At 36.8% G+C, this 25,179-nt stretch overlaps 1 pseudogene; it reads left to right on the top strand.

Annotated features, from left to right (window-relative positions):
- The first annotated feature begins 23,475 nt into the window (after nt 1–23,475).
- Nucleotides 23,476–24,439, top strand: Ewsr1-ps1 (EWS RNA-binding protein 1; annotated as a pseudogene).
- The last annotated feature ends 740 nt before the right edge of the window (nt 24,440–25,179 follow it).

Genomic DNA, 25,179 nt, shown 5'->3' with positions numbered 1-25,179 from the left:
AGTGCAGTGTATTGTGTAGTGTATTGTGTAGTGCAGTGCAGTGTAGTGCATTGTGTAGTGCAATGCAGTGCAGTGCAGTGTTGTGTGGTGCAGTTTAGTGTAGTGTATTGTGTAGTGCAATGCAGTGCAGTGCAGTGTAGTGCAGTGCAGTGTAGTATAGTGTATTGTGTAGTGCAGTGCAGTGTAGTGTAGTGCATTGTGTAGTGCAGTGCAGTGTAGTGTAGTGTAGTGCAGTGCAGTGTAGTGTAGTGTATTGTGTAGTGCAGTGCAGTGCAGTGTAGTGTAGTGCAGTGCAGTGCAGTGTATTGTGTAGTGCAGTGCAGTGCAGTGCAGTGTAGTGCGGTGCAGTGTAGTGTAGTGTATTGTGTAGTGCAGTGCAGTGCAGTGCAGTGTAGTGCGGTGCAGTGTAGTGCAGTGCAGTGAAGTGCAGTACAGTGCAGTGTAGTGTAGTATAGCCTTTTGCCTTGGGGTTTCTATTGCTGTGATAAAACACCATGATCAAAAGCAGCTTGGAAAGAAAAAATTTTATTTAATCTTACAAGTCTCAAGTATACTTCAACATCGAGGGAAGTCAGAGTAGAAAATTAAGGCAGGAGATGAGGCAGGGCCCACGAAGAAATGTTGCCTACTGACTGCTCTCCACTGTTTGCTTAGCCTGTTTTCTTGAACAACCAAGGATAAGCTAACTGACAAACTGTCGGACGACCCACAGGGGCTAGGCCCTTCCCATCAGTCATTAATCAAGAAAACACCTGACCGAGTCACCTACAGGCAATGCGGATGGAGGCCTTTTCTCAATTGACGTTCTTCTTTCCAAGTACCCCTAACTTGTGTCAAGTTGGCCAAAAATCAGCAACAAGCAGGACATTTCTATAGTTAGGATTTTCTAAAAATCCTATATTTTAATTAGGATCGAAATTACACAACTTCTTTCCTGTTTTCCACCCTATGCCTATATTGTACCTTGTGCATGGTATTAAACTTGATATGCCAGGGTCATTTCTCAGTTCATAGAGTCATAGAGTCCCTGTCAAGTATGTCTGTAACCATAGGCTCCATCCCATGGTGGTGCACATAGAAGGTGGAGGCAGTAGGATCAGGAATTCAAAATTATTCTGGAATACAAAATACTTGAGGCCAGCTAAGAATGCATAAGACATTTTGTCAAAATAAGTGAACAAATATATACATACACAAGAAACTAACATAAGAAGTGTCATATGGTTTTGGTTTTATGTGGACCTATTCCAATTCATCAATCTATATTTCAATAATACTATAGCTAGATTATGAAAGTTGACTATTGCAATAGAAAGGTATCAAATTCTTTTTGATAGTAGGAATAGCAGAGACAAAACTTGCTACAAAGCAGATAGCTTGGTTTTCAGATGAGTCAAAACATTTCAGCAGTTAGACTGTGGATCATTTAGATAAAACAGTCAAAACGAGAATAAATCTGGTTAAAGTGACGATCTAAATAATATGAACCACCAGACTTGCATTACAAACAGATTTATTTGAAATATTCTAGGAAAAATAAGTAATGTCCTATGAGCACTATGGGTGCAGAAAATGTCATTTACTCCCTTAAGATTTGTTATTTACATATTAAAAAATCAAAAGAAAAAATAATAGGGTTAAATATATCAAGTACCAAATATATGACTTTTGAATTTTCAACTCACATATTTAATTTTAAAATTTTAAAATAACTGATTATTCAACACAATTCTTGCACCTAGGGCTGCAAAATAATACAGAAAAGGGGTATCAAGATTGTAAAAGCCAGAGACACAGCAAGTTTTTTTGTGACTTTTTTTCTAATAGACATGTCAGAGATGCAACACCCATGAAGTCTTATCAATATGAATATCTAAACTAGAACTGAATAATAAAACCAAGAAGCATGATAACAAAGAAAGACAGCAGATTAAAAAGCCTCAGTACTAAATACAGAAGTACAAACCACTGGGAAAATGCTTAGATGATGAGCAATAATCCTCTGTAGGGAAAAGCCCCCAAACTGATTAGCCCAAATCAAGCAGTGATCCCTGAATTCCTATTCATATATAGAACATCATACAGTCTTAGCAATCTATACAGTTATACATTTAGAATAATAAAGATCTCCAAAGACTATGGATCATCTTTCTAGTATCAAGTCTGAATGCCAATCTAGAATACACAGGTGCAAAATTGTGTTATTTGTTGGCAAGTTTTGTTGCTCATCAATGAACTAAATTAATACTATTAATTTATAATGCCTATCGATATTCTACATTGATCCCCACTTTCTAAAAACTTTCACTTAAAGTAGCATTAATACAAGCACTATCTATCCATCTGTCGGTCTGTCTAATAGATTCATTTGATCATTTCCATCAAAATTAATATCTTTAAAGATTATAAATATATTTCTACACTTACACAATTAAAGATGATTTTATGGTTGTGCATCATTATCTTATGTAACTATGAGCATCATCATCTCATCTTCATTTCCCTAGTATCTAATTACATACAGCACATTAAGTCAAGTCCACTTGGGGAAATAGCACATAATTAATTAATTTAATTAATGATAAAACAGAAGAGAAGATGCAATTATCACAGGGTAAATCACTCCTTTGGGATATTTCTGGGGCATAGAATGTTGGTTGAAGTGGTACAAGGAATGCCACTCTTTATTACCTTTATTAAACTGGGTTCAGAGTAACTCTAGAATGAAAAACATGAGAAGATATAGCTGTATCAAACAAGGAGAAGTTTTAGAGACTGTGTAAGTATCTGATTCAAGTATTGTGGCCTGGTAATACTGATCATGCAAACAGAAGAAGCAATATATATTGGTTTCAGAACATATTTTATGAATTTGAATGCACAAGACCAGCCAAATTGCAGGAGACAGTAAAATCAATAAGGAATGACAGTTTTTTTTTAAAATATAGTTTTGTTATTGGCTCTCTATCCATTGTTAAATGACATTTTCCTACCCATACTACATAACCATCAGATTTTGAGGGTTAGAAAATAAAATAAAGTTTTTCATTGCAATACCTATACTCATATAGCATTTTAAGTGTGCAGGGCTCAGCTAAACTGTAGAGTAATGAATCTCAGCCTTCCTAAACCTGTGGCCCCCTAACATTCGTACATTGTAGAAACCACAAACCATCACATTATTTTCAATGATAATTCATAACTGTAATTTTGCTAGTGTTATGAGTTATAATGCAAATGTTTGTATTTTCCAACGGTGTTAGGTAACTCCTATGAAAAAGTTGTTTAACTCTATAGTGATCACAATGCACAGGTCAAGACAAACTGCTTTAGAGCATGTCAGACCATCATGGACATTTACTTGTTATAGTCTATTGAGTTTAAGAACCTTTAATTCTTCCTTGATGGATCCTTGGGATGTTTTCACATTTTGATTATTCTATATACCACCACTAGCACAAACAATAGACAGTCCAGCAAGTGATGAAAAATAATTGGTTCGATTTTAAATTTTAAAATAATTTTATGCAGTTCTACATATTAATGATAAAATTAATAAATAAGAAAATATAAGATGTATCTTCTCCATATTTCTGCCACGATTTATTAGCCACTCTTGTTTCCTTCATTTCTTTCTGCCTTCCTTTGCCTCTCCTGACTTGTTACATTTCCCCCTTCTTCAACCTAATACCTATGCAGTGCTTTATCATTTAAAAAGCAATTCATAATGGTGGGTATTATTAAATTTTTCATGAGACTTTTGATTTAAAAGAAAATTTTTTGATGATAAGGCTTTTCAAATGTCTCTTTGAGCATGTCCAAATTAGGCAAATATTCGTATCTTCTTTTCATTTTGGATACAGCCTTTATACATCTTGGAAATTTTCATTTTATATGTTCTATCATCAGTAAATACTTTATGCTCTTCCATTCTTATGTTCCTCTGATAGATTCAGTTTGTCTTTTTCTTTTGTGTCATTTGTGAGTAATCACAGCTAATCTCATTATATACTTTTTACTTAGTTATGCTTTAAAATGTATTTTTTTTAATTACCTTTTAAGCCAGATGTGGTTGGACAGCCTTCTTAACCCAGCACTCAGTAAACAAACATAGACAGATTTCTTTGAGGTCAAGGTCAGACAGCACAACATAGCAAGCTCCAGGACAAGTAGGACTACATAGAGAGATACTGTCCCAACAAACAAACAAACAATGACAACAATAACAACAACAACAACAATAATAATGATAATATTGATGATGATGATGATGATGATGATGATGATGATGATGATGATGATGATGATGATGATAATGATATTGGCTGGGGAGATGACTCAGTGGTTAAGAGCACTAAGTGCTCTTGCAGAGGCCCTGAGTTCAATTCCCAGAAAACACATGGTGGCTCACAACCATCTGTAATGTTTCTGGTATGTCTATGGACAATGAGAGTATACTCACATGAATAAATTAAATTAAAACACTTTGAAATAATAATAATCATAAAATAGGTAATAAAATCACTGATTCCTTCAACAGGCTTCTGGTTCTCAGTTCAGTGGTTTGTTGCTGGCATTCGCCTATGTATTTGCCGTATTCTGGGAAGGGGAATAACAATTGTAATGTAAATAAGAAATACCCAACTTAATAAAGATGGAGAAAAAAATCACTGTTGTATTTGATTTACTGTGTTATGTACTAGAAAGATAGAACTTTATTTTTCTTTTGAAGCTAACTTTTTAATGAGAAAATACCTAACATATATAATTAACATCTGATCATTTTAATAACTGGAAAATAAAGAATTAGAGATTGGAGTAAAACTTAAGAAATACACTGTGATTTTAGTTGGAATTTTTGTGGTTTATTGATAAAATCAAGTTCTGAGAAGACCTAGGATGTAATAGGGAAATGCATATATGTCAGGAGGAAGACTAAACCAGCTTATGTACATGATGTAGAACTTTGCTTATATTTTCAAAGAATAACAAAATAACCAGAGAGAGAGAGAGAGAGACAGAGAGAGAGAGAGAGAGAGAGAAGAAGAAGAAGAAGGAGGAGGAGGAGGAGGAGGAGGAGGAGGAGGAGGAGGAGAGAGGAGAGAGGAGAGAGGAGATAAAGAGAAGCTAACTAAGTATAGGTTTAGATTTTTCAAAACCTACCCTACTTTGTAAGGTTCTTAGTGCATCAACATCCCTTCTAGCCCACAACCTACCAGAGATAGTAGAAAAGAAATGTTCAGAGAGCAAAGAGGGATGTAGACCTGTTTGGAAATAGTTATTTGGTGTGATTCCAAACTTTGTTTTCATCAGTCCAGTCCTCTAGCAAAACACCAACAGGAATCATCAGGTTCAGTCCAGTCTACATGACAATTATCATTAATGAATTAGTGACAGTAGTTTGATTCAAAAGAAACTGCAAGGTTGCACCAACTGGGCCCATGTCTTACAGAAGGAGCAAGAAGTCACAAAAATATCACACACCATGAGAAGTTTTTTTTTTTTTGGTGAGTTACTCTCTACAAAGTCACAAGTGAAGATCAGAAATATGAGGCAAGGCAAACAATTGCCAGGGGATAGTCAGGGAAGACTAGTGAGTTAGAGCAAGGCAAACCAATGCCAGAACCTCTTTCTACTCTTTACGGGGTCATATTTGTTTTGTTTCTAAACATCTTATGTCCTCCCATGTGTCTTCTTCAGCAAAACATTCTTTCCCCTGTCTGCTCCAGCAAGACATTATATGATATAACTGAGTTTCTAAAGAAACCAGAAATTTCCACGTCAGGTAAGAGTAAGGGAAAGTAATCAATGCTCTTATAAGCCTTAATAATCACCCTGAATTTTGTTGTTGGTTGGTTGGTGGGTCTGTTGTTTTGTTGCTCTTATTGTTGTTGTTTATGTGAGCTAGTTTAACTTTTTATTATATACACTATTCCACCATCACTCTTATATTTATAATTATTATTATCAATATTGAGTATATTTTTAAAATTTAAATATATTTAACTATATTCTTACCCCCAAAGTCTTTCTAGATCCTCTCCCTCTCCCAAGTCACCCAACTACCCAACATAAAAATAAAACTCACCAAAGAAAAGCTGTAACCATATAAAAGCACATAAAAATTCTGTGAAGTCCATTATGTCTTGATAAACTACTTCTGAACACTATGCTTGCCCAGAAGTGAATGATCACCCCACGGTGACTCTAAGGGAGAAAACTGATTTTTCACTCTCAGAGCAGGGTTAATTGTTTACTTTTCCCCTAGTGGCTAGATTTTAATGGATTGATTGGTTCATTTTATAAATATAGCAAAATAAAATATAATAAGAAAAAATAAAAGCTATCACTCTGGAGCTGGGTAAGGCAAGCCAATAGAAGGAAAAGAGCCTGAGAGAAGGCATATGAATCAGAGTCATAATATATATGCAAAAGACTTGATACAAGATACCACAGAGTCTTTGCAGGCTGCTTCTGTCTCTACAAATACACATGAGCTTGGTTCTATTGATTTGGATGACAGTATATACTCTCTGGCTCTACCACTCTTTGGGCCTTCTCTTCTGCAGGGTTCCTATAGCTCTGTGGGGAGGTATATAATGGAGACATCCCATTTATTTCTGAATGTTCAAAGCTTCCCATGATCTATGTAGTGCCTGGCTGTAGGTCTTTGTACCTCTTTTTCTCATCTGCTGCAGGAGGAAGCATTTTTGATAATATCTGAACAATCCATTGATCCATGACTATAGTGAAATATTACCAAGAATCGTTTTATCACTATATATTTTTACTTCTTTAGACCATCATTATTTGCTTTTCCCTAGGCCTCTGGACTATATATTTTCAGGTTTTTGGTCACTCAAGCAGGATCATGTATGGTTTACATCTCATCGAATGATCCTTAGGTCAAATCTGTTATTAGTTGCTTACTCTAAGAAGCTTTGTACCATCATTATTCTAGCAAATCTTGCAGGCAATAAGCTTTCATACATAAAAGGTTTATGGCTAGCTTGATATTTATGTTACTCTTTTGATAACATGAAGAATAACTTCTTATACCAAAGATATTGGAACACAGGAATGACGGCTTTTCGTAGGCTCCAGCTCCAAATCTTCTACTTCAATATAGAAGTTGTTTTCACAGCTCTGGGCCAATGTGATCAAGGAAAGTGAGACAAGAGAAAGAAAGTGGTCATTTTCGTGTGCTTCCGCTGTGTTTGACAATCCAGGGCTTGCTGTAGTAGTATACTGGGCTCCGGTTGACAATCCAGGGCTTGCTGTAGTAGTATAGTTGGGCTCCAGTTGACAATCCAGGGCTTGCTGTAGTAGTATAGCTGGGCTCTGGTTGACAATCCAGGGCTTGCTGTAGTAGTATAGCTGGGCTCTGGTGGTGCCACGTTGCCCTGACTCTTGTTGTCTGAGTTCTTATGCTGCCCCCTAGTCATCTGGTTGTCCCTGGTGCTGGCATGCCTCATAATGCAGGCAGAATTGTGGGCCAGAAAATGGAGTGCAGGGGAAAAAAAAGAAGTTGTTTTCAGCAATGGGATTTTGCTTTCAGATTATGAAGGATAACCTATATTCCTGACAATAGCCTGGTTTGTTTCCAGATTCCCTTGGGATACCTTTGGTCAACAACTCTTTTAATTATAAGCCAATGCTGATATTAGAAACTTCGTTTTGTGACAAGAGATGGCCAGTGGGGAATATGTCGTCACAAGTATTAGATAAATTCATTTATTAATTTCATATATGTATATATTTCAGAAAGTTGCTACTGTATTAGGTCTGAACTATGCCTCCAATGGCCCTTAATTTTAGCAGTTCTCCCCATATTTTCTACCATTAGTTTATCCTATTCCACAATTCACAGGATGATATTATTCAACCCATTTCTATTCATATCTATGTATTTTACTTCTCATTTCCAGGGAAATCTCTCTGCTCACTCTTTTTCTTTACTGTATACTTACTCTCAGTAGGTCTGTGGATTGTTGCTTCGTTATCATTGACACAACAGCTATTATGCACACATAAGCAAATATATGCCATATTTATTTTTGGGGGGTGCTGGAATATCTCAATCAGGATGATTTTCCTACTTCCGTGAAGTTGACTACAAATTTCATGATACCATTTTTTCTAAATGGCTGACTCTTGGGGTTGGGGATTTAGCTCAGTGGTAGAGCGCTTGCCTAGCAAGCGCAAGGCCCTGGGTTCAGTCCCCAGCTCAAAAAAAAATTAAATGGCTGACTCTTATCAGTAATGAATGTGTATTCCTTTTACTCCACACCTTTGCCAGCATAAGCTATAACTTGTTATATTGATCTGTACATTCTGACAGGTATAAGATGAAATTTAAAGGTGGTTTTGATTTCCACTTCCCTGATGGCTGAGACTGCTGAACATTTTTTTAAGTGTTTCTTAGACATTTGAGTTTGGTTCTGAGAATTCTCTATTTATATCTGTAGCCCATTTTAAAATTGAGTTATTTGTTTTCTTTATGTTTAGTTTCTTGTGTTCTTATATATTTGTATATTAGCCCATGGTAAAAATCTTTTCTTATTGTGTAGGTTGCTTCTTGGTCTGAATGATGGTGCACTTTGCTGTGTAGACGCTTATCGTGTATTGTGCCCTCCTATGTACCCTCTCTCTCTACCTCCTGTGATCATTCTTTTCCCCCTCTATGCAGAACTGGTCTTCTTTGCTCCTAATCTCCATATGGTATGTGGGTTGTGTCTTGGACACTGTGAACTTTTATTTGCGGATGAATCAATTCCCTCCAGCAGTCATAAAACATACGTTGGGATTGAGCAGTTGGATTTTCCCTAGGACCCACATCAAAAGCTTTGAGATTTCATTATACACCAGTGAAAATGGCAAGAATTAATAAAACGATGAACAACCAAAGCTGGAAGCAATGCCAAAGAACAGAGAGAACATCCACAAACTTTTCATGTGTTCCAGCCACTGTGAAAATCAACATGGAGAATCCTCAAAACTAAAAAGGAAATCTACCATATGACCCACACATACCACTTCTTAGCATATTTCCAAAAGTGTCCTCTACTAGTACTTGCTCAGCTATGTTTATTTCTGCTCTATTCACAGTGGCTAAAAAATCAAAACAACATAGTTCTTAGCCTGCCTATTGGATAATAAACATGTCACAAATATTCATTAGGGAATACTACTCAGCTGGGAAGATGAATGAAATTATGAAATTTTGAGGTAGATAAGTGGACTAGTAAAGATCATATGGAGCGAGATAACCGGGACACAGAAACACAAATGTTGCATATCTTCCTTTAGCAGAGTCTCCTAGGTATAAATCTTTAGATTTTATGTTACCCAACATGTGAAATTTCAGAGCCTCATTGTTTTAGCTTTGAAGAGTCTTGGTTTTATATTACTAAATTTATAAAGTGCTCTTTTCAGCATTCCTTTAAAAGTTCACATCAAGATATTGTTTTTCATAGCTATGTTCTTCATAATATTTCACAGCATAATGGGCAATTTCTGCTTTGAAAGTTTTGTAGCCCCTTTTGTCTCATCCTTTCTGCTAGGACAGACCGCTAGCTAGTCTGCTCCCAAGAAGAGACTATATCCTGAGGTCTACCAGAGGATCTGCTGCACTCAAAGCATTGGGTAAGTATCGCACTCACAAAGTCCCGCAGATGCTACTGAGGGCCAGTGGAATCAAGGATCCACGTTTCACCCAAGTCTCCCTTCAGCTTGGTCCTTTCTGCTGGGACAGACTCCTAGCTAGGCTGCTCATCAGAAGACATTATATCCTGAGGCATAGCAGAGGATCCCCTGCTGCACTCAGAACATTTGACACCACATCCTGAGACACACCAGAGGAACCATTGCACTCAGAGCATTTGATACCACAATCAGAGACATCCCAGGAGATCTACTGCACCCAGGACACCACGGCCTCAAGGCGTCCCAGGAGGTCCTTTGTGCACAGGGCAACTGGGCAACAAACACCACAGTCTGAAAAACACCAGAAGGCTCTTTGGTATACAGGGCAACTGACCCAAAATACTGAAAGCCTAATTGGAGAGTAGCCACAAACAAGAAAACAGAAACCACTGTTCATTGACCCCCACCTCCCAAGGATAACAGCTTTACTGCTCCTCTGAAGAGCCAACAGTCTGAAGGCCAACCAGGAGATCTACTGAAGCCAGAGCAACAATCAGCAGTTTCTCTGCCCCTCTTAATACCCTCCAATCAGAAGTCCCCCAAGGGAGGTTTGCTACAGTCAGGGCCATAGGATACTTGTTGCTACACAGGGACAAAAGAGACAGACTCCAGAGAGAGTCACCAAGACAAAGCAAACACTAGGGATAACCAGATGGCTAGAGGCCATGGCAAGGCCTTAAGCAACAGATGCCAATATATGTGGGCATCATTAGAACACAGTTCTTCTACGACAGCAAGCCCTGAATATACCAACACACCTGAAAATCAGTAAGGTGACCTAAAATCTTATCTCATACAGGTAATAGAGTACTTTGAGGAGGATATAATAATTCACTGAAAACACAAGTAAACATGTAGAAGACCTTAAAGAGGAAGCATTAAATCCTTGAAGAAATTCAGAAAAACAAAATAAAAACAGGTGAAGGAATTGAATAAAGTGAAAGTAGAAACAATAAAAAAAAACAAATAGAGGCAAACCTGTAAATGGAAAACCTAGGAAAGAGGTTAGGAATTCCTATACCTAACAGAATACAAGATATAGAAGAAAGAATTTCAGGTGTAGAAGACACCGTAGAAGAGATTGACACAACTGTCAAAGAAAATTTAAAACATAAAAACAATGCTAACTAAAAAAATCCAGAAAATTCAGGACACAATGAAAGGGCCACATTTAAGAATAATTGGAATAGTAGAGAAAGAAGATTTCTAGCTCAAAGGACCTGAAAACATCTTCAACAAAATCAAAGAAAACATTCCAACCTAAAGAAAGAGATGGCCATAAAGATATAAGAAGCCCGTAGAACACACACACACACACACACACACACACACAAAAAATGGGACCAGAAAAGAAAGTCCTCTAGTCACATAATAATCAAAACACTAAATGCAAAGAACAAAGAAATAATATTAAAAGCTGCAAGGAAAAAAGGGCCAAGTAACATACAAAGCAGAACTATCAGACTTATACCAGACTTCTCAATAGAGACTATGAAAGACAGAAGAGCCTGGCCAAAAGTCATGTAGACTCTAAGAGAACACAAATGCCAGCCAAGGCTACTATATTCAGCAAAACACTCAATCAACATAGATGGAAAAAACAAAATATTACAGGACAAAATGAAATTCAAATCGTATCTGTTTACCAATCCAGCCCTATAAAGGATCCCAGAACACAAAACAAAACAAAAAACAAACAAACTAACAAACAAACAAAAAAACTTCAACACATGGAAGATACTAATACCAAGTCACAATTCTGAACATCTGTCCCAAGAAGATGGGCATCCACATTCATAAAAGAAACTTTACTAAAGCTCAACACCCTGAAGCTTACACATTAATAGTAGATTGTCATTGAAACAGAAACTAAAAAATACATAAGCTAATAGAGTGCATGAACCAAATGGATTTAATAGATATCTACAGAACATTTCACCTTAAAACAAAAGAATAAACCTTCTTTTCAGCACCTCATGGTGCCTTCCAAAATCCTATAACCCTATAATTGGTCACAAAACAACAAATACAAGAAGACTGAAATAATCCCATGCACCCTATCAGACCACCATAACCTAAGGCTGGTCGTCAATAACAACAAAAGCAACAAAAAGCACACATACATGCTGAAACTGAACAATTCTCTACTCAATAATAATCTGGTCAGGGATGAAATAAAGAAAGAAATTAAATACTTTCTGGAATTTAATGAAAATGTTGACATATCATAACCAAATTTATGGGACAGAATGAAAATAGTGCCAAGAGGAAAATTCATAGCTTTAAGTGCACTTGTAAAGAAACTGCAGAGATCTTAGACTAGTAACTTAACATCACACTTGAGAGCTCTAGAACAAAAGCAAGCAAATTTACCCAAGAGGAATAGACAGCAGGAAACAGTCAAACTCAAGACCGAAATCAACCAAATAGAAACAACAAGACCAATACAAAGAATCAGCAAACCCAAAAGCTGGTTCTCTGAGAGAATCTACAAGATAGATAAACCCCTAGCCAAACTAACTAAAGGGCCAAGAGGAAGTATCCATATTAACAAAATCAGATACGAAAAGGGAGAGAAAACAAGAGAAACTGAGGAAATTCAAAAAATCATCAGATACCACTACAAAAGCCTATACTCAATGAAATTGTAAAATCTAGATGAAATGAATAGTTTTTTTGTACAGATACCACATACCAAAGTTAAAATTAAAGTAGGTAAACTTCCTAAATAGGTCCATATCAGATAAAGAAATAGAAGAAGTCATTAAAACCTCCTAACTAAAAAAAAAAAAAAATCCCAGGGCCAGACCTTCAGAGAAGACCTGATACCAATATTCTTCAAACTATTCTATAAACTAGAAACAGAAGGAACACTATCTACTACATTCTAAGAATCCACAAATACTTTGATACCTAAACCACATAAGAACCCTACCAAAATAGAGAACTTCAGAACAATCTTGCTTGTAAATATCAAAGCAAAAATACTCAATAAAATTCTTGCAAACCGAAACAAATAACACATAAAAACCATCATTCACCAAGATCAAGTAGGCTTCATCCCAGGAATGCAAGTTTGGTTCTATATACGATAATCCATTAACGGGATCCACCATATAAACAAACTCAAAGAAACACTATATGACTATTTCCTAAGATGGAGAAAAAGCATTTGACAGAACACGAGACCACATCATGTTAAAAGTATTAGAGAGATCAGGAATTCAAGGCTCCTGCCTAAACATAATAAAGGCAATTTACTACAAACCAACAGCCAATGTCCAATTAAATGGAGAGATACTTGAAGCAATTCCACTAAAATCAGGGACTAGACAAAGATGCTCATTCTCCCATTATGTATTCAATATAGTACTAGAAGTGCTAGGACAATAGGACAATACAAACAGATCAAGGGGATACAAATTGGCAAAGAAAAAAAAAGGTATCACTATTTGCAAATGATAGGATAGTATACATAAGCAAGCTCAGAAATTCTACAAGAGAACATTTCCAGCTGATTAACAACTTTAGCAAAGTAGCCAGATATAAAATTAACTCAAATAAATCAGTAGCCTTCCTTTATACAAATGATAAACTGGCTGAGAAAGAAATTAGGGAAACAACTCCCTTCAAAATAGCAAGAAATAATATAAAATATGTTGGGGTAACTCTAATCAAACAAGTGAAAGATCTCTGTGACAATAATTTCAAGTCTCTCAAGAAAGAAATCAAAGAAAGATCTCAGAAAACGGAGCAATCTCCCACTCTTCATGGATTAGCAGAATTAACAATTCTTAACATTAAAAAAGACTGAAACCGGACTGGAGAGATGGCTCAGAGGTTAAGAGCACCCGATTACTCTTCCAGAGGTCCTGAGTTCAATTCCCAGCAACCACATGGTGGCTCACAACCATCTGTAAAGGGATCTGATGCCCTTTTCCGGCGTATCTGAAGACAGCTACAGTATACTTATATATAATAAATGAATAAATCTTAAGAAAAAAGACTGGACCCCAAGTGAACGTGATTGTTGGGGGGAGGGCGGTAATGGGGGGTGGATTGGGAGGGGAACACTCATATAGAAGGGGAGGGGGAGGGGAGGGTTAGGGGAATGTTGGCCCGGAAACCAGGAAAGGGAATAACAATCAAAATGTAAATAAGAAATACTCAAGTTAATAAAGAAAAAAAAATTTTAAAAAAAAGCTGGGAAAATCACCATCCTTGACCTCAAGCTCTACTACAGAGCAATAGTCATAAAAACTGCATGGTACAGGTACAGAGACAGACAGATTGATCAATGGAACAAAATTGACACACCAGAAATAAAACCACACACTTACGCACACTTGATCTTTAAAGAAGTAGCCCAAAATATACAATGGAAAAAAGAAAGAATCTTCAATAAATTTTACTGGAATAACTGGATGTCTGTATGTAGAAAAATAAAAATAGAGCCATATTTTTTACCATGCATAAAGCTCAAATCCAAGTGGATCAAGGACCTCAACATAAAACCAGATACACTCAATCTAATAGCAGAGAATGTGTGAAAGAGCCTTGAACTCATTGGCACAGGGGGAAATTTCCTAAACAGAGCTAAGATATGGAGTTGATAAATGGGTCTTCAAGAAACTGGAAAGATTCTGAAAGGGAAAGGCCATAATTAATAAGATAAATCGTCATCCTACAGATGGAGAAAAAAATTCTTCACTAACCTCACATCTGATAGAAGGCTAATTCCAAAATATATAAAGACCTCAAGAAGCTTACACCAAAAAAAAAAAAAAAAATCAAACAACTGAATCAAAAATGGGGTGTAGAGTTAAACCGAGGATTCACAATAGAGGAATCTCAAATGGCTGAGAAGCACCTAAACAAATGTTCAAAGTCCTTAGTGATCAGAGAAATGCAAATCAAAGTGACCCTGAGATTCCACCTTACACCAGTTAGAATGACTAACATCAAAATCTCAGATGACAGCACATGTTGGGGAGAATGTGGAAAAAGAGGAACACTCCTCCATTGCTGCTGGGATTGCAAACTGGCACAACCACTCTGGAAATAAATTTAGAGGTTCCTCAAGAAATTGGAAATAGACCTACCTAAAGACACAGAAATACCAATCCTGGGAATATACCCCAAAGATGCTCCACCATGCAACAGGGGCACATGTTCCACTATGCTTATAGTGGCTTTATTTATGATAGCCAGAAGCTGGAAACATCTGAGATGTCCCATGAGAGAAGAATGGACACAGAAAATGTGGTTCATATACACAATGGAATATTACTCAGCTGTTAAGAATGAGGACGTCTTGAGTTTTGCAGGCAAATGGATGGAACCAGAAAATATCCTCCTAAATGAGATAACTTAGACCTGAAATGACATGCATGGTATGTTCTCACTAATAAGTGGCTACTAGCCAAAAAATTACAGAATACCCAAGATAAAGTCCAAAGAACTCAAGAATGTCAGCAAGCTGGAGTGACCAAGGGAGGATACCTCAGTTCCACATGGGAGGCAGAAGAAAACAGCCACTAGGTGGCGAGAAGAAGACTGGGAGGGAAATGGGACAGGTGTGGTCAGAGAGGGGAGCATGATCTGGTATGGGATGGGGGGGAAAGGACTGAAGCCCTGAGGCCCAACACAAAGAATAGAAACAGGCAACCTTGGAATGAAGGAGGTTGGATGGACTCCGTAATACACCATAGACCTGGGAGGTGGGAGACTCTCAGAACTCAAAGTGGGGATAAAATGCCCTACAATGGAAGGAGGGAACTTGTTGAGCTCATCTCCAGCAGAAAGACAGGACATAGAGTGAGGGATGGGGTTTCTATCCAACAGTCAAACTCTGACACACAGTTCTTGTTGGAAAGAACTGGAAGGATAGAAATAGAGAAAAACCTGATGAAAATATTGTCCAGTGACAGGCCCAAAATAGGATCCAGCTCAACGGGAGGCCTCAAGACCTGATACCATTATGGGGCTATGGCGTGCTTACGAAAAGAGATAAATCATGACTGCCCTCCTAAAGACCCAACAAACAGATGAAAGATTCAGATCCTGATATGTGCACCCAACCAATGAACAGAAGCTGCTGATCCCTTTGGATGAATTAGAGAAAAGCTAGAGGAAGATGAGGAAGAGGGAGACCCTGTAGAAGGACCAGCTGTCTCAATTAACTTGGACCCCTGAGATCTCTGACACTGGATCATAACCAGGCAGCATATGCCAGCTGACATGAGGCCTATAACACATATATAGCCAAGGACCCCCAGGTCTGTGTTCAGTCAGAGAAGATGCACATAACCCTCAAGAGACTGGAGGTCACAGGGAGTTTAGAGTTCTGGTGTGGTGGGTGGAGAGGAGACATGCTCTTGGAGACAGGGGTTTGGGGAGGAGGTATGGGTCAGAAGGGAGAGCATACTTGTCTGAAGTGGAACACAAGCATTGCAACACACTCTAATATAAATTAAAACTATACTCAAGTTAATAAAAAAAACCTATAATAAATAAATCTGAATTTTGAAAATGAAACTAGCATTTTCAAAATTACAATGTCATTTAATTATTGCAACTGATTTCCCTTGTTTTTATAATTAATGATTAAATAGATAGATTAGCATATTTACTGATATGAACCTTGTATCAAATTAATTATCCCCTAACGTGCTGATCACTTTAGGCTATTTCCTATGAAATAAAGGGCTTTATGCTTTTGCACACTACAGACTGCATTGCTCTGCTACTAACAGTTTAAATTGTGAAAAACTCAGTAAAATTCAGAATCTATACTTTTATGTGCTTTTATTACCAATTATAGTATAAGGAAAATGTTTAAAAGTCTATTTGACACATAATACAGCTCAATATTTGGTTGAGTTTTTCAAAATAAGAAGAAAGTTATTGGTAATTTCTTAAGCTGAATGATGACAGTGGAATGCAAGTTATATTAAGTCCATCTAAACTTGAGCTTCAATCTTGGTTTTTAAATATGAATCTGACATATTTCTCTAAGCTTTACTGAATTTTATATTTAAACATATTATGACATTGAAAATTAGCTCAATTTAAATTAGAATGGTGCCTACTGTAGTAAAAGGAAGTGAAGGTATAATATAAAGGTTCATTCTTTGTGACTCATAATCTCAAAATGCGTATTATTCCAGCTACATCTTAACACATGATTGTTTCCCTTGCATACTTTAGCTGCTATACAATCACTCAGGTGTATAAAAATTGAACAGTCTGGTCAACCAGCAATTCAGAGGCACTGATATTTTTTTTCAGGAATTGTTTCAATTGCCTTGATATCATTTCAATTTCTTAACAAAAATATCTATTTGAATATGCTCAGCCTTTTTTCTTTGCTTTTTTTTTGGATATTTTCTTTATTTATATTTCAAATGTTATCTCCTTTCCTGGTTTCCCCTCCAGAAACCCCCATTCCATCCCCCCAGGCCCTGCCTCCATTAGAGTGCTCCTCCATCCCCCTGCTTTCACGCCCTGGCATTCCCCTACACTGGGGCATCAAACTTTCACAGGACCAAGGCCCTCTTTGGCCACTGATGCCCTACAGGGTCATCATCTGCTACATATGCTATTGGAACCATGGGTGGCTCCATATGTACTCATTGTTTGGTGGGGTGGATTCCCCATGTTTTACAGTCTCTGGATGGTCTTTCCTTTAATCTCTGCTCCACATTTTATCTCCCTGTTTCCTCCTGTGAGTATTTTGTTCCCTCTTCTAAGAAATAGTGAAGCACCCACAGGTTTGTCTTTCATCTGCTTGAGCTTCATGTGGTCTGTGAATTATATCTTGGGTATTCCATGCATTTGGGATAATATCCATTCATTAATGAGTACATATCATTTTTGGACATCCACAAAAGAAACCTTACTAAAGCTCAATGTGTGCACATAGCACCTCACACCAGAGAAGTACTAAGCCTGATAAACAACTTCAGCCAAGTGGTGTGGCATAAAATTAACTCAAACAAATCAGTAGCCTTCCTCTACTCAAATGATGAAGAGGCTGAGAAAGAAATTATGGAACTGACACTCTTGACAATAGTCCCAGATAATATAAATACCTCGGTATGACTCTAACCAAGCAAGTGAAAGATCTGTATGACAAGAACTTCAAGTCTCTGAAGAAAGAAATTGAAGAAAATCTCAAAAGATGGAAAGATCTCCCATGCTCATGGATTGGCAGGATTAATATAGTAAAAATGGCCATTTTGCCAAAGGCTAGTTTCTTTCTTTGACTACCAAAATATTACAGAATCGTGTCATTTTTCTTGATTAACTTCCAGAATTTAAGTGTAAATTCCTAGACAGCATGCACATTTCCTTTAGAATCAAACATTGTATAATCTCCTTGTCTCTGCACTATGGGCAGATTGGGTTCTGTTTTTAATCACCATCTACTACAAATAGAAGCCTATCAGTTGAGTATTGGGGTGGATTAAAAACATAACACCTGCATATAATGATAAGTGGTTAGGGTTCAGTTTAATACTACGTCCATTAAACAGAATAATTGTGATCTTTTCTATTATAGAGACTATGACCAGTCTGGCTACAGGTCATTGCCTTATTATGGTTCCAAGCATGCATTTTATCTTACTGAATGTGTCTTAAATATAATCAGGATGCGTTTGGTTGTTTTGTGATACTCATGCCTCTCTCCACCTGTGAGCAGTTTAGACAGATGAGTCTTTAGTGTTTCTCTCAAAGTTTACAGTTGGATAAAAAAGCTGATTATGTTTCTTGTTTGGTAGTCCTTTCTATTATCAGAAAATATAAAAGGTAAAAATCAAGCTTCTATATCATTATCAGTTTGATATGGCCATGTCATACAATTCAAATTTATGATAACTTCATTAATAGGATCAAATTATAGATGTTATCCAAAAGCACTGGTGATAACCTGTAATGTTTCAGGGTCTATGTTATCTTAATTGATAAACAACCCAAAAAATAATAACCAAGGTTTGACACTGGGCTCTTTTACCTTTGTGTTTTTAGTTTACATGTCTGTGTCCATTTTTTAAAAGAAATGTAAAAATAATTATATTTTGTTTACTACTTATTTAAGATCTTATGTAGATTCCTTTTTTATGCTGAATTATTTCAAGTTTCACATAAATTTTCTTTTCCTTGTGATACTATAATTTTAAAGATACCATGTTTTGTTCTGTTGAACTATTTCCGTAATCTGTGCTATATTTTGTATAAGCTTTATTGGACCTACATAAATGCAATGGCAGCAATAATAGAAGGCAACCATATGTTGTTTATTGTTTTCCATAACTTTGTTATGTATATTTATGTCAGTTGTATTTAAACCTTTTACAATTTCTTTAACTGAGAAGACAATATCCATGCCTCTGGTCATATTAATTTTGAAATCCCCAACTTTTATTTATAAAATAAATATCTTCATTGATTAAAGATGTTAAGATTTTTAAAATTTAATTCAAAGCATGCTTCTTTATCATGATGTTTGCAAATGTTTTATGAATTTCTTACTATTTCTTATTGTATTCAGATTGTGGAAACAAGTGATTTTTCATAAGTAATTAAACTAGTTTAAGGTAATTAAGCAAATATTGTGCTATTTATGTTATATTATTATTTGAATGCCTTCTCTTGCTAGAATTAGTTTTTGAATTTATTTGCTAACTTAGAAATATTAAAACATGACCCGAATAAGCAGTAATTAATCTTTAAGGGCTCCTAGTGTTAATGGCATTATAAATGGGAAGATTCATTCTGTCTCTTTACTACTCTTTAATTAGCATTTGGGGTCATAACTTTCCTTCTCTAAAGAAACAAGTGAGTATATGTGGTATTTCTTATTTTGTAGCATACTCACGGTACCATTTTTATAACAGCATAGCACATTGATACTCAACACCCTAGGCTTGTAATTCATAGTCAGTTAATAATCTGTTTCTTTGTAAATTACTCTATCTCAGATACTCAGTCTTAGCACTACAGAATGAATTTTGGTGCTGTCGTTAAGACATATACCATAGGAATAACATGTCTTCCTGTCGTTGATGAACTGCCAATTTTTCTAAGTCAAAATTGCAGTCTTGCTATATACACACTCAATTAATGCTATGATCAAATGTAACTATAGATTTTCTGCCACATGGGCATTATTTTTCCTATTAATATGTTATAGTCTTTAAAAGGAAGTTACTATTACTATTTGCTAAAAAAGCCATGGAACATCATGCTTCTACTAATTTCACTTACTTTTACTTTGGTTATTTTGTTTTCTTTGTATTTGTGTATTTTCATTATATAAATATTTCAGACTATTCTTTCCCCTTTGCTGCTACTGTTTCACTCCATTTAACAGAATTCTTATATATCATGTTGTAGATAAATTTCATCATTTTTATCTTCATTACTTTTATTTTTTAATTTTCTCTTCTATTTTATTTGTGAAGTAGCAGATGTTTGAATTTGGGGTGTGTGTTTGTGTGTGTGTGTGTGTGTGTGTGTGTGTGTGTGTGTGTGTGTGTGTGTTTTGCTTTCCTCTTTCCTGAATTATATTCATGATATAACTCTACGGTAAAGGGTTCACATAGACTCTCATAAAAAAAGAAGAGATAAGCATTACATATGGTCATTGCTTAAAAAGACAAAGCAGAGAAATCTCAGAGAAGTAAACAAGATCTACACTCTTTAGTATGCACAGAAAGTATTTGATGGTAAAAACAGACATTTAAGAAAACGTTGGTCATAAATAAATTATACAATTTAGAGTTTGCCATTCAGGAACAAGGTACAAGAGAAAATTGTTTAATCTCAGCATGGAAGAGGGCCAGGATCAAATTATTTCCGAGTCAGATAAATATATTATAACTATATGGTGCTTTTATTTCATGGGCACTTTTTGAAGTCAATGTGAAACGACTAACTGAAGGTTAAACAATAAGCCTATAGTCCTCAAATTCTACCATTTTTACCACAAGAAATATATTTCAAGAATATACAAAATATACTTTACAAAATAATGAAGACTACATACAGTAATATAAATAGCAAGAAAATTCAAAAGCAACACTAACAACAACCAACAGCAAATTAAACAAATGAAAGATGTAGAAATAAAAAAGAAGTAATAGATTACAGAAACTCAAGTAACGCAATCATTCTCTGAGACATGTACTTCAATCTACCATCCTTAAATATAGCTCTAAGATAAAAAGAAACATAGTACATGTGAATTTTGAATAGTACAAATTATATACATTAAATCAAAATTATACCAACCAAGAAAATTTCCTGATTTTAAAAATATGAATAATTGGGAGGTAGAAGGAGGTGAATATCTTTGTGTTACAGGCAGCAAGGTTAAAAAAGGGAGGTGTAAGGCTCTATAAAGAGGCTTTGTCTCAAAAATTATAAACATGTGTAAAGTTGATACTGGCCAAGATAAAAAAAAATAATGGTGTATTTCTGAAACCAAAACAGAGCTTGTTTTACATTGATATCGAATATCAATAAATGGTAATTGTTAATTGAATCTGGTTATTTATTTAATTACCTAGCTCTCTGATCAATTAATTTACCTGTCTACCAAGATGGCTCTGTTTGTAGATAGAATTTAATTAGTCTATTATAGGTAAAAATTCATTTCTGACATCAGATTGTTGGGGAATGGTTCTAATGCTTTGATTTAATCAAAAATTTGGCCGTTGAACACTGAACGTCCTTGTCCACAATTGTTTTTTGATTGATCAATAAAGTCGCCCATGGCTAATGGCTGGGTAAAGGGAGATGGGATGGGACCTTTACATTTGCTCGGTCTAGGCACTGGTAGAAAGAAGACAGAACTGCCATGACTAGAGGGAGAAGGATTGGTTGTAGAAATTGCAGGAAATAAAGCCAACAGCCATGTGAGAATTGTGGTGTGTGGCCACTGTCCACTTTCCCATTTGAACCTAGGATTATGGGAAGGTTAGGAGTTCCCAACCTTTGAGCTAGTCAACGAATTTTAAACTTAATTTGAATATGTGTGTGTGTGTGTGTGTGTGTGTGTCTTCCATTCACAAATCCAGATATCTCAAGGGTGGGTGTGCATGCAACTCTCCTTCCTGGAACAAAAGCAGTAGAGCTAAATTCACTGCTACATCAGATAGAAATATTTTATATTTCTGGGTGCATTTGCCTATATTATGATTTATCACTATATATGAATGAAAAATTTATGAGGGAAAGGACATTGACTTATTCCCCAAAAATCAGAGTTCATAGATGTGTGAAAAGAAATGTGTTGAAGTAAAAATTCTGAAATTTTTGATAAGAGATTAAGTACTATGTTTCAAAAGAAATATTTCTTCTTATACTTAGCAATTTAGAAAAAAATGACTTTTAAAACTTTAAATCTCTTTAATATCATGCAGCTTTAAAGAACCAATTTCTCTCCTAGAGTAAGTATGGATTGTGAAACTCGAACAGAAGTGGGAAGCTTTGGCAGGGTAAGAAGTTGCTTTTCTTATTATAACTTTTAATTTCCTGATGTCATCAGCAAATAGCTATTCAAGCACCTACTTAATCCCTTTAGAACATTTTTCTGATTATCTTGGTGACCAAAAATTTAGCCTGGAAATGTTCATTTGAATCATTATGTAAATTACTTTACAAGAGAATATAACCTTGTGTCCTTCTGATGAAACAGAAATTGGAAGAGGCAATCTGGAATTAACAGTGCCTCCTATGAACAGTCTCAAGTGGGGAGAACACCAGGCAGGAGAGAGTTTTGTTTTGTTTTTGTTTTCTTCTTATTGTGCCCTTAAAAATCATAAAAAGAAACTAGTATAAAACTAGTGTAACTAGTGCTATCAGAGTGATTTTTTTTTAGATTTGCCACACTAAGAACAAGACAATTGGCCTTTTCTGAGGGATAATGCAAGAATGTATACTGAGATTTATCTCTTCATTGGAATCATCTACAATCACTGGAATCTTTGATTTTAAAATATCTCTGCACTTTTCACGGAAGCTGTATTTTACTCATGGCGCCTCAAGAAATTATTATAAAAATTCTGATAATGAAATTTGTATCCTTCAGGATGCAGATGCAGAGCAAACAAAACAGCACAAAGCAAAACTCTGTGTGGTGGCTGTGAAAGAGAGCAAGGAATATTAACTAAAGTGTAGCTTTTTTTTTTTAGTATACTGTATTGTACATTCATACTGACAGGAAAAAAAACATTGAAGTTGATGTAATGTAGGCACCGTCTGAATGCATTAATTTACTGCAACTTTCACAGATATTGAGAGAAGATTCTAGAATATGAACAGGTAGGTCAGTGGTAGACCAATTAACTGATACTGGAAAGAACCCGGATTTTACTTGTGGCACACATTACCAATATAATAGTAAGCCACTAATGAATTCGATTGGATGACTCAGCTCAGAGGTAAATAAAGAGAAACACTGCATGCTTGGTCTAATATGTGGATAATAGCTTCAAGTCTTTTGTGTGTTTGACTTGGAGACAGGTGGAATACAGGGAACTTGGGGTAGAGGGCAGGAGTCCGACTGTGGAGCACGTTAAGAAAGCGCACAGAGAAAGTTACAGGATAAGAGAAAATAGAGAAGTGGGGGACTGAGGACTGAATGGTTTAATCAGGGAGAGGATGAAGGGGAAAGTAGGTATAAAAAGTCGTATTGAAGGCTACTGTTGGCGAGAGGGAGACCGACATTGAGAAAACGAGGAGGAAGGAGGGAAAACGGCATCCATGGATTACAGTACCTATAACTAAACTACAGCTCAGCAGGGTTACAGTGCTTACACAGCCCAGCCAACTCAAGATAAGCACAGACCACCCAGGCATATGGGCAACAAAGCTACGGAACCAACAGACAGCCAACTGATGTCAGCTGTACCCAGGCTCAGAGCACTGCCACCTACCAGCAAACTGCAAATGCAAATTCTTATGGACAGCCTCACACTGGTTATACCAGTTCAACTGCCCCCTAGCCAGAGTCAGCCTGTCTAAGGATATGGCACTGGTGCTTAGGACACCACCACTGCTACAGTCACCTCAACGCAGGCCTCTTAAGCAGTTCAGTGTGCATGTGGCATCCAACCTGCCTAACCCAGCCTACAGTCACAGCAGCAGCCACACCTACAAGAGCACAGGATGGTAACAAGCCTGCTGAGGCTAAGGAGCCTCAATCTAGCACAGGGGGGATTAACCAACCCGTCCTAGGATATAGACAGAGTAATTACAGTTATTCCCAGGTACCTGGGAGCTACCCAGTGCAGCCAATCACCACACTTCCCTCTTATCCTCCTACCAGCTACTTCTCTTCACAGCGGAGTAGTTACTATCAGCAGAACACCTATGAGCAGCCCAGCCTCTATGGACAGCAGAGTGGCTATGGTCAAAAAAGCAGCTATGGGCAGCAGCCTTCTACTAGTTGCCCCTCTCAGACTGGATCCTACAACCAGACTTCAAATCAATATAGCCAACAGAGCAGCCACTCTGTTGCTACGGGCAGCAGCAGAGTTCATTGTGACAGGACCACCCCAGTAGCATGGGTGTTTATGGCAGGAATCTGGAGGATTTTCTGGACCAGGAGAGAACCGGAGCTTGAGTGGCCCTGATAACTGCAGCAGGGGAAGGGGGGAGGTCATCATTTGATTGTGGAGGCATGTACAGAGGTGGGCAGGAAGGCGGACACAGTGAAATGGGGTAAGAGCAAACCTTTTCTCCTTTGACCTAGTTTTGTTTTCAATGGAATGAAATGGTTTGAAAGACATAAGAAATTTCTATGGACAATCTATTGAGGTCAAGCTATCTCCTAAAACATGGAAATGCCATTTAAGTGGCAGTTTGGATTTTTTACCTGACAGTAACACTAGTTCACTAGGGTGAACGAAGAATGGCTTTGAAACTAGAACTCTCAGTTCCCTTTCAGTTTTCAGAGGCGAGAGCCTCTATTGAGCAATAGATTTGGGATGGAACACACCGCACCCCTTCTAATAACCCTAGGTTTTAACTAGTGTCCTGAAGAGGTTATCTTGAAATACCTGGGGTATGTACTGCAAAAAAAATGCAGCTGTTTTTCAGTGTTTGTACCCAGAATTGTTGAATATGATGAAGACTGACGAGCCCCATAACCCTTAAGCCATGGCCTGAGGAGCCCTGGTACCTAGGTAAGTTAGAGCAGAGAAAAATCTGAATAACTTTCTTACAGAGTAATGTGTGAGTATAGCATCACTTCGTATTGGAGATTTTAAAAGTCTAAATTGGTTTGACCATTGTGATTGATGGCACAATCTGGCTTAGAACAATGCTCAGATTAGTACTGTGACCCTGCTCCCACTGCCTCCCCTACCCTCCCTCCCCCCTCCCTATTCCCTTTCTGGTGTCTATATTTTCATGAAGGTGAAGTATGATGTTGGTGGTTAACATAATCAGATTTACTTAATATGT

This window comes from Rattus norvegicus, chromosome 2 (genome assembly GCF_021556685.1).
Source record: "Rattus norvegicus strain SHRSP/BbbUtx chromosome 2, alternate assembly SHRSP_T2T, whole genome shotgun sequence".
NCBI lineage: Eukaryota > Metazoa > Chordata > Mammalia > Rodentia > Muridae > Rattus > Rattus norvegicus.
Note: the sequence above shows the minus strand (reverse complement) of the source record. Positions and strands in the feature narration are given on the sequence as shown.